At 33.8% G+C, this 14,209-nt stretch overlaps 1 protein-coding gene across 1 annotated transcript in view; it reads left to right on the top strand.

Annotated features, from left to right (window-relative positions):
• Positions 1 to 411: 411 nt before the first annotated feature.
• The window catches only part of LOC136026311 (uncharacterized), a 40,681-nt gene continuing 26,883 nt past the window's right edge, over positions 412 to 14,209 (top strand). The window contains exon 1 of the mRNA XM_065702732.1: positions 412 to 432. The gene's annotated coding sequence lies outside the window, so the exon portion shown is untranslated. The remainder of the gene's footprint in view (positions 433 to 14,209) is intronic.

Here is a 14,209-nt window from a genome sequence, read left to right as displayed (position 1 = left end):
TACGATTCTAACTGTCTAAGCTAGTTTTTTTGAAGCACTAAAACTGAAAACAAACCAATATTTTGAATTTATAATATTTAAAATTTATAATATTTATAATTTTAATTGAATTAAATTTCTCTTTTGAATGTTTTAAAACACTAATCATTTAGGAAGTTGTTGCTAGTGTCCGGGAAGTTTTGGCATTTGTAGACTACAGGACGTAAATTTCAGAGGAAAATTTCCAGGAATAGTTGGATATGGAAGGGAAAAGCTCCAAATCCGACAATGTATAAGATACGTGGAATAATTTTGCGGAAACTAGTTCGTGCAGTAATATATTTTTCTTAGGGAAAAAATAGAGAAATGTAGCTCCAATATTAGACAGAAAAAAAAGGGTTTGTACAAATTTTTTTTTACTGATGAATCAGGTTAGGACAAAAGGAAAGTGAGGTAAGTCATTAAATTTATCTATATAAATATATAAATATATATATATATATATATATATATATATATATATATATATATATATATATATATATATATATATATATATATATATATATATATATATATATTTATATATATATATATATATATATATATATATATATATATATATATATATATATATATATATATATATATATATATATATATATATATATATATATTTATATACACTTGCCATTCGCCAGTCATTAGTAGAAGCAGTTTTCTAACCTGTAGTCAACTCAGCATATCACTTTGATGGGTTTGTGTTCTTAATGAAGTACATCAAAACAATTTTGTTTTTCAGTTCAAAAGGATTTATTGGTCTGAAGTACTATAAAAAAACAACATATTTAACCAAACATATGTATCACTTTCATTTTATCTATGTTACCATGGCTATCTTATCAGTTAGTCTAAGTTTTGTATTACAAATTTTACTTGAACTTTAGTATTTTCAAATAGCTTGTCTTTTAGCCAACAAGGATTAGAAGATTTAGAAGTCAACAAATTTTAGAAATCGGTAAAAATTTTGCAGATTATTTATTCAGGAATTTTTTTTAGCAGTAGTTAACAAAAGTTTTTCATTGGGAAGTATGCTTCCGTCTATAAATATTCTATGTGATAATAACAGTAAGGCAACAATCAAAAGTAAATGCCACATTTCACGACGGTTTGGCAACTATATATATATATATATATATATATATATATATATATATATATATATATATATATATATATATATATATATATATATATATATATATATATATATATATATATATATATATATATATATATATATATATATATATATATATATATATATATATAAACCCCACAAAGTAATCATAGGCAGCGCTATAGTCCTTTCTAAGTAAAGAGCAATGTGGGCATATTGCATTATTTGTTTCATTATTTTCTTTTCACTAAAGCACTTTGAACAGAAGGAGTTGTCTTACAAACTTCAAAAGGAGCTTATTCGATTGGAAATTCAAAGTCCTATTTTAAAGAGTCAAACATGATTGAAGGGCAACCAGTCCCCATACTTTTTCCCGAGCATGTCCAATGTAAATTTTGAGATTTACTTTGTTTAGCATGGTTGAAAGGTCCAATAACTGTGTCTTCGGGTATGTCAAACCCACCCCCACAGCTCAAAGGGCATGGGCTGTAATTTATGTAATTCGTCCATTTGCATATAGTATATGTTATTGAGCGCCTTTCAGAGAATTTAGAGGGGAGTGTAACACTAAATCAAAATATTTTATGTGCAAACGCGTTTTCAAAAGGTCGTTACATAGGGGTGACTGTGTATATTAATTTGGGATTTTCAGGAAATGATATAGAAAATGCTCAGCTGACCCAAAAGTCAATATTTGCACGCTAGCACTACTACTCGTGCTACCACTATGATCACTACCAGTGAAACTTTTTCTACTTTAGCGAGTTCTTCCAAGGCTGAGTATATTCAAATGAACATCTGAGGAAATGTGGAGGGAAAGTTGAACTAAATTAAAACATACTACGTGCATACAGATTGTCAAAAGAGCATATCAATAATATCTTTGAACAGCTTACGTTATCAAGATGAATCTTGATGATTTTTTACTGACCGATAGGTAACATGTACATGCAATACAGCTATTAACACTGCTGCTACTGATGTTAGAACTACTAATAATACAACACTTACTGCTACTTCTGCTCCTATTACTACAACTACGGCTATAATATTAGTACTATCAAGGCTAATTTTATAAAAGTGAAAATTTGCCAGACTACTGAGGGGAAGTTTGAACTAAATCTAATGTGCATGCAAGCTAACAAAAAGGCGTATTTCAAGAATGGATTTTAGCATTAGGGTTGAACTTTCAGAGACTTCTTAAAGCGGGAGATCAATTGACCAAAAGCGACTACGTTCTTTCAACTACTAATACTGCTACCACTGATGCTTTTACTACAGCTACTATTACTGCTAAACTATTCATATTACCGTTTATATTACAACTACTTATAAAGCTAAGAATATTAAGGTGAACGGGGGTTACAAGGGTGCATCAGCAGTATTTGTGGAATTTTTGGCCGTATCAACATGAATTTTTTGGGGGTGTCATAAAGGGGATATTCACCTGCCCAAAAGGTATCATGGTCATAATACTACTGCTATTAATACTGCTTCCACTGCTGTTATTACTACTACTAATACGACACTACTAATGCTACTACAACCATTACCACTGTGATACTAGTACAATTGAGGCAAAGCATACAAATTTGAAAATTTGAGATAATATTGAGAAAACATTTGAACTAAATCAAGAGACACTATATGCATGCAAATTGTCAATAATGCAAATCTGAAGAATGGATTTGAGTAGCAAGTTTTAATTTTCATAGAATGCTTAAAGGGGGTGATCAATTGACCAAAAGGAAAAATATGCACGCTACTATCACCAAAACCGTTGCTACTACTACTACTACTCCAACTGCTACTTCCTTTTGCAGCTTCTTGTAAAGCTAAGAGTCTTAAGATGAAAATCTCAGGAAGTGCTGAGGCAGAAGTTGAACTACATTAGAACTATTGTTGTAATGGTCATCAGAAGGACATATCGGCAATGTTCTATGAACAGCTAATAGTATTAAAGTAAAGTTTCCAGAGCTTGTTGAGAAGGATGTCTAACTGACCAAAAGCCAACGTGTTAATACTACTGCTGCTACTAGTATCAAGGTGAAATTTTAAAGAAATATTGAGGATAAAAATTGAACTGAACCACACAACGCAGTATGCATGCAAATTGTTAAAATGGCAAAATAGAAACATCTTAGAGAGCAGTTTGGTGTGAGAAGTTAGAACTTACAGAGCTTGTAATGGAGAATGTTGAACTAATTTCAAAAAATACTTATACAGATTTGAAATAAATAAAAACGAACTCTGAGCATGTAGATTGTCAAAAGGGTGACACAACAATACCTCAGGAACGACTTACATTAGTAAGTTGGATCTTTCAGGGTTAGCTGTTGCAGATTTTGAACTAAGCGCAAGGCATTAATGCATAAAATCAATACAATCATTATGATTGCTGTAACTAATGGTGATATGGATATCATTCCACTTATAAAGCATCTTTATTCTACATGCCTGGCTCATGGAGTTGAACTCGACGAAGAACAGTGGTTTGATGCCATCGTAGAATCGGCACTGTCCATAATGCCTTCTGTAATGCGAATACTCTTGGCACAGATTTTTGTTTTTGGAAATCTTGCAGATCCAAGAGGTCTTTGGTCAAGATTCAAAAATCAGTCCGCAGAGTATTTCATTCGGCATACGTGACGAATTAATTTATCTGAAGATCCTGACGGAAAGCGTGCTTATCGCATTATTGCATCCAAGTTAAATATGATGTCAATAGAGGGTCAAAATTTTAGTTTATGGGTAGAATTATATGGCATGGACAACATTTAGACCAATAAAAATTACCAAGACATGGAATTTCTAAATTCTATTTTATCAGCTGCTACTGGAGATAGTATGTATCGGATCCTGCAATGGAAACAAATTCAAATTGTAGACAATATTTTACAGACTGTCATTGATTCTCTTTTCTTTTTTCATATGAAAGTATATGTTAATAAACAAATAACATAAATTATTATATGAAAAAATAAGCTTTTCAAAGAAAAGTAAAGAGCTATAAAAGTAAAGGACTGACACCCCAATTGCCTTCTGAAGACCAAAAATTGAATCGCAATTTACTGTAAAAAAACAAATGAAAATGGATTGACAGTTTAATATACATATATTGATAGTACCAAGAACACGGCAGCTTTGCTACTGGGCCCCGACACTCAAAACACGGCAGGCTTCAGTATGTGGATTCTCATTGTCATTTGTCTTCTAACCGCAGCCTCTTCTGGATGTCAGGACGTCACCATAGGTTTGATGGTAAAATAAGGCGTCACCTAGGGAAAATAGAAATTCTTTCATAAAGTTTTGACCTGTTTAGATCATTTTTGTGACCTGAAATGTCAATATGTAACCATTTTCAAGGAAAAATTGATAAACATATACATAAATAATTGTTAATTATTTATTTAAATAGGAAAATAAACATAATTCTAATAATAAGAAGTTTTTTTGGTGGTTGTCAGGACCTCCTTCTACACTTCATAATATGTTCATCGGTTGTTTTTCAGGTGGTAGCAGAAGTTTTAAGGTACATTGTTTTTTAACACAAGAAAATGCCACGTATACCATAATTGAAAACAAGAGAACTAAGGTCAACACCTACAAATTCAGAAGTTTGTCCCCACGACTTATGCATAGTCATTGCATATGCGGGACAAAGCGGAAGTTGATGTCATTGAACAGTACATCCAACTTTAACTTTACTAGATTAGACTGTAACTCGAGAAATACAAACTTCGTTTCCTGATTTCTCTCCAGTAGTTAAATTTGCCTTAATTAAGTTGTTACATAATTCAGTAATAATAAGGCGGGTCCCAATACACATCTCTTTTGTAGTATCTAAGTTACACAAAAGCATAACTGTAATATTTATCCTTATTTTTATATCAAGTGGTGGTAAATATTACAGTTACGCACAAGCATAGCTGTAGTATTTTTCTTTAATTTTATGTGAAGTGGTTTATTTTTCTTTATTTTATTAGGAATATTGGAGTAAATTCAATACCTCCTTTATTTATGTTTTACAGAATCGTAACTCCCATATGACTTGTATTCTTCTGCGAGGTGATTCACAATTATCACATTTATTTTACTAACTTCTTTGTTGATTGAAACTAGAATTAAGTCGATCCTTCATTAAATTAATACTTTGTTTAGACAAACATTCTTCAAAATTTTCTCAATTAGATTGCCGCCGGAAATTATGTCTTCCCGTAATTTGATATCAATAAGGTCATTTTCAGAAAAATGTTCATTTCCCAGTTTGAGGATGTCTTTTTGAAATACTTTGTGTTCTGCTTCGACCCCTCTTTTTTTTCTGTTCAGTATCAACCTCTATATTTTTTTTCCGTTCAAGATCGACCTGCAAAGTTTTTTCAAAGGAAAGTATGTTTGAAATACTTCCAAAGATGATTTTTTTAATGACAAATCGAGGGTTTTACTGCAGTTTCTTCGAGGTTGAACTGGTAAGCACTATCGGAAATCACCTCCAGCAATTAGAATTTCCTCACCAAATGGCAATTTTGGATTTACAATGGACCGTAACAACTAATTCATATTTTGTAAGCCATTTGTGGGAAGCCCGGCTGCTTCTTCGACTAGGGAAACTTTTAGTTGAGCCAATTATAAACCTTTCTTTGAATCAGGTCTTATGCCGAAAATTGAATTTGAGGAAAGGGGGACTTTCAAGACAAAGGTATTGTATTTTGTTTGTTCAAATGGCAATACAGTTGTTGCTATTCCTGTATAGGCCAAAAATTTTAATTGGTGATTTTTTTCCACTTAGAAAGTGGTATAAATTCTTATAAGCAAATTTTTTACCGGAACCGCCTGGTCTATCTGTGCAAAACTTTTTTTAGCTTCCTGAACTTGCAAAACCTCTAAAGGTGTTCATTCATTTTGCTTACGCTTTCATCTAGGATGCTTAAATTTTCACCGTAATCTAAGTCCAGGAAAGTCTTTCCTCCCCTATTTTTCCTTTGTCCTTAAGACAAAGTCCATAAAAATGATACATATAAAGGGGGATAGAACACAACCCTGCTAAACTCCTGATTTAATACTAAACCAGCTGCTAACCGCATTTGCTACTTTAACCGCAGCAGTGTTATCCTTGAACACTGCATTAATCACTTTAATTTATTTGTATGGTTTACCATACAAGGATAAGACCTTCGCTAAATCTCTTTTATCAACAGAATCAATGGCTTACTCAAGATATATGAAACTGAGCACCAAAGGTGTTCAATAACTTAGGCACTTCTTAATTATTAACCTACAAGTGAAAATTTGGTCGACACATCGTCGACCCTTTCTAAGACCGCACTGTTCTTCTCTTATAGCTTGTCTACAGCACATCTCAGTCTAAAATGTGTCATATCAAACAGTTCGTGGTAACGAACTATAGTAAGGAGTGATCCGGCTCAATAGTAACCAAAACTCTAAAAAATTGAATTTTGATATCAATAGCTACATCAAAAGAATCGCATTTTAATGCTGATTTTAAATATATAAGTTTCATCAAGTTTAGTCTTAGCCATCAAAAGTAACAAGCCTGAGAAAATTTGCCTTATTTAGGAAAATAGGCAGAAACACCCCCTAAAAGTCGTAGGATCTTAACGAAAATGACACCATCAGATTCAGCGTATTAAAGAACCCTACTGTAGAAGTTTCAAGCTCCTATCTACAAAAATGTGGAATTTTGCATTTTTTGCCCGAAGACAAATCACGGGTGCGTGTTTATTTGTTTGTTTGTTTTTTTTTTTGTTTTTTTTTTTCCCAGGGGTCATCGTATCGACCAAGTGGTCCTAAAATGTCGCAAGAGGGCTCATTCTAACGGAAATGAAAAGTTCTAGTGCCCTTTTTAAGTGACCAAAAAAATTGGAGGGCATCTAGGCCCCCTCCCACGCTCATTTTTTTCCCAATGTCAACGGATCAAAATTTTGAGATGGCCATTTTGTTTAGCATAGTCGAAAATCATAATAACTATGTTTTTGGGGATGACTTGCTCCCCCACAGCCCCTGGGGGAGGGGTTGCAAGTTACAAACTTCAACCAGTGTTTACATATAATAATGGTTATTGGAAAGTGTACAGACGTTTTCAGGGGGATTTTTTTGGTTTTGGGGGTAGGGTTGAGGGAGGGGGCTATGTGGGAGGATCTTTCCTTGGAGAAATATGCCATGGGGGAAAAAAATTCAATGAAAAGGGCGCAGGACGAATCTGGTCACGTTAGAAAAAAATGTCAAATTAAGAGCTTAATATACAATGCTGGGTGTTCAGAGCCTCTCTATTATGGAGTATAATTTGAAAATAACACAACTATACGAGCGATAAAACATATATACCACAACCATAACTCAACTAACGAAAGAACTGCTAAAAGATAACACAACTATAAAGCGAAAACAGGTGAAAACTAACGGGAAAATAAACGAACTAAGAGGTGGAAGGGGCCCAGAGAAAAAATATAATCCTTTTTCAATTTTGAGCCTAACTTCCGCAAAGGAGTAATAATGTCAGAAGCCCCGAAATACCGAATTATTTTCTTTTCAAACACTTCGTGGTAAGGAACAGTAGTAAGGGGCGACCCGGCTCAATAGTAAACGAAACTCTAAAAAACGGAATTTTGATGCTAAAAGATACATCAAAAGATTCGAATTTTTACGCTGATTCTAAATGTTAAGTTTCAATTAATTTAGTCTTTGTCATCAAAAGTTACGAGCCTGAGAAAATTTGCCCTATTTTGGAAAAAAGGGGGAAACATCCATTAAAAGTCACAGAATCTTATCGAAAATCACACTATCGCATTCGGTATATCAGAGAACTCTATAGCAAAAATTTCAAGCTCCTATCTAAAAAATGTGGAATTTTGTATTTTTTGCCAGAAGACAAATCACGGGTGCGTGTTTATTTATTTGTTTTTTTTTTTTTTTATCCCAGGGGTCATCTTATCGACCAAGTGGTCCTAGGATGTCGCGAGAGGGCTCATTCTAACGGAAATGAAAAGTTCTAGTGCCCTTTTTAAGTGACCAAAAAATTGGAGGGCAGATAGGCCCCCTCCCATGCTCATTTTTTTCCAAAAGTCAACAGATTAAAATTTTAAGATAGCCCTTTTGTTCAACATAGTCGAAAACCATAATAACTATGTCTTTGGGAATGACTTACTCCCCCACAATCCCTGAGGGAGGGGCTGCAAGTTACAAACTTTGACCAGTGTTTACATATAGTAATGGTTATTGGGAAGTGTACAGACGTTTTCATGGGGATTTTTTGGTTTGGGGGGTGGGGTTGATGGGAGAGGGCTTTGTGGGAGGATCTTTCCTTTGAGGAATATGTCACGGGGGAAGAAAAATTCAATGAAAAGGGCGCAGGATTTTCTAGCATTACTATAAAAAAAACAATGAAAAAATAAACATGAAAACGTTTTTTCAAATGAAAGTAAGGAATAGCATTGAAATTTAAAACGAACAGAGATAATTACGCATATGAGGGGTTCTAAAAATACTTTAGCATAAAGAGCGAGGTATTTAGGAGGAGATAGATACCTCGCTCTTGATGCTAAAATATTTTTAGTGATTTCAACTATTTATTCTACGGCCTTTTTGATTCAGGGGTCATTCTTAAAGAATTGGGACAAAACTTACGATTTAGTGTAAAGAGCGAGGTAGTAACGAGGGTACAAACCCCCTCGTACACATAATAAAAATATAAGAATATAAAAGTTTGTTACGTAAGTTAATTCTTAAGTTACCTATATTTTTTACTAATAAAAACGTTCGTTGAATATTAAAATTTCTAGTAGCCTTTTTAAGTAACCGAAGAATTGGAGGGCAGCTAGGCCTCCTTCCCCACCCCTTATTTCTCAAAATCGTCTGATCAAAACTAAGAGAAAGCCATTTAGCCAAAAAAAAATTAATATACTAATTTCATTTCTATAATTTATGTGCGGAGAGCCAAAATTAAGCATGCATTAATTCAAAAACGTTCAGAAATTAAATAAAAAAAAACTAGTTTTTTTAACTGAAAGTAAGGAGCGACATTAAAACTTAAAACGAACAAAAATTACTCCGTATATGAAATGGGTTGTCCCCTCCGCAGTCCCACGCTCTTTACGCTAAAGTTTTTAATTGTTTTAAAAAGTAGAATTGTGGCAAAGAGTCAAACTTTAGCGTAAAGAGCGAGGGACTGCGGAGGGGACAACCCATTTCATATACGGAGTAATTTCTGTTCGTTTTAAGTTTTAATGTCGCTCCCTACTTTCAGTTAAAAAAACTAGTTTTTTTTTATTTAATTTGCTATCTATAGAGACCAAGCTAATGCCTCGATGCCTCGATGCTTCTTCAAACAATGAAGTTTTTCATTGTGAAGTATGCTTCTGTCTATAAATATTCTATGTGATAATAACAGTAAGCCAACAATCAAAAGTAAATGCCACATTTCACAACGGTTTGGCAACTATATATATACATATATATATATATATATATATATATATATATATATATATATATATATATATATATATATATATATATATATATACTAGCTGTTGCACCCACCTAGTTGGTGGGGCGCTTCGCACCCCCCAAGCCCCCCCGAACGCGTAAGTCGTTACGCGCCATATTAGTTACGCGCCATTGTAGTTGTGTCCCTGTGTCCCACCTGTGAATATAGATAGATTTATATATGGGTTTCAAACTACGTAAACATTGCGAATATACAACATTTTTGGCTTTCCCACTACTGGGAGCTTTCCGTTTCCAATTGCCAGCAATTGATCTGAAAATGTTTGACCAGAGTCATGGTTTTGCAATCGGACACGCATATTTGTAGTTAATTTTAATATTTTTACGTGTGCCCATAAATTAGAATTTTTCAGGCAAGCATTCATTTCGTCTGCAGGAGTTAAACTACGTAAAAATTGCGAATATACAACATTCTTGGCTTTCCCATTGTCTGTGCATATACAAAAACGTATGTACTAATAATGACGTCATATGCAAACGCTCTTTTTACAAACAATCAAACATGCATACACACAACTCGTTTTTATATAGATAGATAGATAGATAGATACAACACAAATTAAATGCGTAAAACTTGCGAATATACAACATTCTTCGCTGTCCAATTGTCGCTGCATATAAATAGATTGTCAGGCTTACCGACCCTCGAACATGCAACGTACAATTGTCCATGGGAAAAACAATCAGTATTAAGATTTATACCACATTTTTCTAATGATTGACCTTGAGCTTTGTTAATGGTGATTGCAAATGCTAATCGAATTTGGAATTGCAATCTTTTAAATTGAAAAGGCAGATCCGTTGGAATTATGGGAATGTGAGGAATAAGAACAGCCTCACCCTCAAAAGGCCCTGTCAAGATTGTGGCCTCTATTAGGTTTTCCATTGTTTTTTTTTTACGGCAAGTCGCGTGCCATTGCAAAGCTTTGGTGGGTTGATATTTATTAAAAGTATTATTGGTACGCCTATTTTTAGTTGTAGCACGTGTGGTGGAAACCCTGAAAGATCTATGGAATTTAAAAATTCAGATTGATAATTAACCGCTTCATTTGGTTCCAAAACTGTGTCGACTGACTTGTAAAGGACTGCTTGGTCTCGAATCTTGGTCAAAACAATATTGTTGATTTCGTGGACGTCTATATTTTTGGGTGCGAGAATCGCTCTTTCACTTAGCCATTTATTATTTTTATAATTTTTTAGAATATTCGGAAATACTTTTTCAATCAATTCATTTTTGGGCGTCACTAAATTACAGAAATCAGCAGGTAGTTGTATACGTCCTGAAATTGGGTCTATCGTATCATAAATGTCTTTTTGTTCCGACGTTAACTTGGAAATGTTATTTTGTACATACGACAATAGATCACTCGTACTGTGACTTTGTTCACGATCCAATTCTACACATGTCGAAACAGCAGCAATACGGTTAGGTGAAGGCATTCCCAAATCCTGAAGAGGTTTGTTTGCCATACGTACGCACAAATCTTCTATAATGACTAAAGTGTAATTATAAATTTCTGATGTAAAATCAAAAGTCATATCTGACGTCTCTAACTGTTTTCGATGGAGTATATCTTCGGACATTTTTGACTTATATTTTTCCCATAACTCTGTAGGAGCTGATGGAGAGCAAGTTGTTAAAATGATGCCAAACAATGCACGAATTTGACTTGGGGTTGACGTTTCGCACGCGTCATTGATGCAGTTATCCCAGTGTTGGTCACTTCTCCAATAAATTCAGAGCTTGGCATGCACTACGGTAAGTGTCATGTATAGTACCGTTTACAGTTCTCAAATACTCAAAGGATGTCGGACCGGGTACATTCACCAAAAGCAGACGTAGAAAGAAGCATTCATGTTGATTGGGGTGAACGGTGTAGAGTCTTCCTATCGTGGTATCTTTGAAGATGGTAGGTTGGCCGTCGACTGACTTACCCTGTTTTCGACGTTCAAATACTTTATTTTTAGTATTCCACGTGTAATACGAAGGCACTTCAGTATACAGCAGTTTTTTTGCAAAAGAATCATTTTTGCAAAGCGAAAAAAAGCTGTTAATTTTGTATCCGGTGGATTCAGGGCTCTTTGTTGCACGTTGGTTTCCGAGAAATAAACACGTTGACCATTCTGTAAATGTACCGCTAAGTGAACAACAGCTGGACTACGTTCATATATCGGAAATGAAAGAATTCGCCAAACAGCTTCATTACTGCTTATGTATCTTCCAGCCTGGTATTGTACGATTTCGTCGAAATCTTTGATTTCGGGCTGCAAGCCAAAAACTGCCATGTCACTGCCTTTGTTGACGTATTTACGTATGTATTTGATTGCCTTTACGGAGTTACAGTATTCAACGTTTATATGTGCATTAAATGTTTTTGATAATAATGGGGAATATGGAACAACCCACTGGTTATCTACTTCGATGGTGATACCGTTGCCATAGTAGGTTCTCCAGTCATTTTACAATTAGAAATTTCTCTTTCAACGGTCTTCTTACAATTAAAAATTTGTCTTTGAACGATATTCTTAAATACCTGTGTCCTGGTCGTCATTTATATTCCCTGTGTCCCTGTCGTCATTTGTGTCCCGGTATCCCAGTCTGTAATTTCTCTTTGAGTTTCCCGGTCGTTATTTATATTCCCTCTGTCCCGGTCGTCATTTGTGTCCCGGTCTGTAATTTCTCTTTGAGTGTTTTTTCTTTTTAGTATTTTTTAGTTTTTTACATTTTTTCTTTTTTCAGTTTTCTTTTTCTTCTTTATTTTTCAGCTTCACTATGAAATACATATCGCCGAACCTTTGTTTTTTTTAACTAAAATCTGGTAGGCATTGATGACCTTATCCAAGTCAAAATCCCAAACCCAATCATCATCGCTATCATTTTCAGTTTTGATATGTTTTGCCTCTCGCTGTCCAGGTGGATCTTCATCTAACTACGTGGTTTTGCGTTCTTTAGCCTCAAGCCTGTTTCCTTGCTGTTCTTTTGATTCCTCGTCACGCTTTTTTTTCTGACTTTCTCTATCAGCAGCAAGTTTTTTGGCATAGACTCTTTGAGCATCTCCATCGGCTTTTGCCATTGTAAGTTCATCAGTCATTTTAAACTTAAACATTAATAGATTTCTACGTGAACATATGTCTTAAATATCTTTAATGACGTCACCGTCATATCAAAAATGACGACAACTAACTTCATGACGTCAGTCGACACAGAAACATGACGACACCTGACAGACAGACACACAACTTATTTTAAAAAACTAAAAACTAAAAAAAAAAATTGAAAAAACTAAAAAAAGGCAAAAACTACAAAAAAAACTAAAAACTAATAAAAAAAAATTAAAAAGGCTAAAAAACTAAAAAAAACTAAAAAAACTAAAAAAAGGTAAAAAACTAAAAAAACTAAAAACTAAAAAAAAAACTAAAAAAAAAGGAAAAAACTGAAAAATAGAAGAGAAAAAGAAAACTAATAAAATTAAGAATAAAAATAAAAAAAAATAAAAAAAATAATAACTAAAAAAAAAAAGTAAAAAGAAAAAACGAAAAAAAACTAAAAAAGCTAAAAAAAAAGGTAAAAACCAATAAAAAACTAAAAAGAAAAAAAGGAAAAAAACGAAAAAAAAATTTTCATCTAAAAAACTAAAAAAAACTAAAAAAGGTAAGAACTAAAAAAGAAAAAAATAAATGACGACACTCAAAGAGAAAGCGACCGGGACAAAAGGAATGTTCGATTAGCAATCAACAAAGCACCGGGACACAGGGAGTATAAATGACGACCAGGACATAAGTAAAAAAAAAACTAAAAAAACTAAAAAGAAGGTAAAAACTACAAAAACCCGCGCGCGTAAGTCGTTACGCGCCATATTAGTTGCGTGCCATTGTAGTTGTGTCCCACCTGTGAATTAAGATAGATTTATATATTTGTTTCAAACTACGTAAAAATTGCGAATATACAACTTTCTTTGCTTTCCCATTGTTTGTGCATATACAAAGCCGTATGTACTAATAATGACGTCATATACAAACGCTCTTTTTACAAACAAACAAACATGCATACACACAACTCGTTTTTATATAGATAGACAGATAGATAGACACAATACAAATTAACTGCGTAAAACTTGCGAATATACAACATTCTTTGCTGTCCAATTGTCGCTTCATATATATAGATTGTCAGGTTTACCGACCCTCGAACATGCAACGTACAATTGCCCATGGGAAAAACAATCAGTATTAAGATCTATACCACATTTTTCTTATGATTGACCATGAGCTTTGTTAATGGTGATTGCAAATGCTAATCGAATTGGGAATTGCAATCTTTTAATTTGAAAAGGCAGATCCGTTGGAATCATGGGAATGCGAGGAATAAGAACAGCCTCACCCTCAAAAGGCCCTGTCAAGATTGTGGCCTCTATTAGGTTTTCCATTGTTTTTTTTTACGGCAAGTCGCGTGCCATTGCAAAGCTTTGGTGGGTTGATATTTCTTAAAAGTATTATTGGTACGCCTATTTTTAGTTGTATCAC

This window comes from Artemia franciscana, chromosome 4, assembly GCF_032884065.1.
Source record: "Artemia franciscana chromosome 4, ASM3288406v1, whole genome shotgun sequence".
Taxonomy (NCBI): domain Eukaryota; kingdom Metazoa; phylum Arthropoda; class Branchiopoda; order Anostraca; family Artemiidae; genus Artemia; species Artemia franciscana.
Note: the sequence above shows the minus strand (reverse complement) of the source record. Positions and strands in the feature narration are given on the sequence as shown.